The sequence below is a fragment of the Physeter macrocephalus genome, chromosome 9 (genome assembly GCF_002837175.3).
Source record: "Physeter macrocephalus isolate SW-GA chromosome 9, ASM283717v5, whole genome shotgun sequence".
Classification (NCBI taxonomy): domain Eukaryota; kingdom Metazoa; phylum Chordata; class Mammalia; order Artiodactyla; family Physeteridae; genus Physeter; species Physeter macrocephalus.
Window position 1 is genome coordinate 2,386,989 of NC_041222.1, and position 758 is coordinate 2,387,746.

Sequence of the window (758 nt, forward strand, 5' to 3'; positions counted from 1 at the left end):
AACTACTGCCATAGTCATCGTTATAATCACAGTAAGGTCAAGACCCTGTGTCTATCTATCCAGGTACAAGGGGAAGTCACTTGTTGAGCTTCCAGCCAACATTCCACAAATATCTGCTGAGCATTGCTACGCTCCAGACCAGGTGCTGGGCTCTGACAGATACAAGGTTCTCCTGATTCTCTCCCATCCGTATTAAAGAAATAACACAAACAAGATGTCAGGAAAAAGACCAAACATATTAGCTTTCACTATACATGTAAATGGGTTAATTTCCTTTATTAAAACAAAAACAACAAGAAGACAAGCTGAAAAAAGTGGGGAAAAGAAAATTTAGTTACATGTTATTTATAAGAGAACTAAAACAAGCTATGGAAAGAAGTAAAAATCTCTAATGAAGTAGTATAAATTATTGAATTATGTTTCAAATGAATAACAAATCACACTGATGTGAAAAAAAGGACTAATTTAAGTAACTATTTTTTGGTCATCCTTGTGCAGGAGCCATGCTAATCTTCTCTGTATTGTTCCAGTTTTAGTACCTGTACTGCAAGCACCCCAAGTAACTTTTGAACACAGAACTTTGATATATACCCTCAGTCTAAAGATAAAAAGAACTGCAAACAAATACTGAACTCTACCTAATGGGCTTGTTTTTCATAGTAACTAATTCTGAAACTAGTCTCTGCATTGGCAGACTGAGTAAAAGGTGAAATATATTGAGGATGTTGAGAGGCAGGTTTCTCACTGTTGTAGAAGGG

At 35.9% G+C, this 758-nt stretch overlaps 1 non-coding gene across 1 annotated transcript; it reads right to left on the bottom strand.

Annotated features, from left to right (window-relative positions):
- Window positions 1–450: 450 nt before the first annotated feature.
- Window positions 451–554, bottom strand: LOC112065567 (U6 spliceosomal RNA). The gene has a single exon (XR_002892106.1). It is a non-coding gene; the product is annotated as a U6 spliceosomal RNA (small nuclear RNA).
- Between the last annotated feature and the right edge of the window lie 204 nt (window positions 555–758).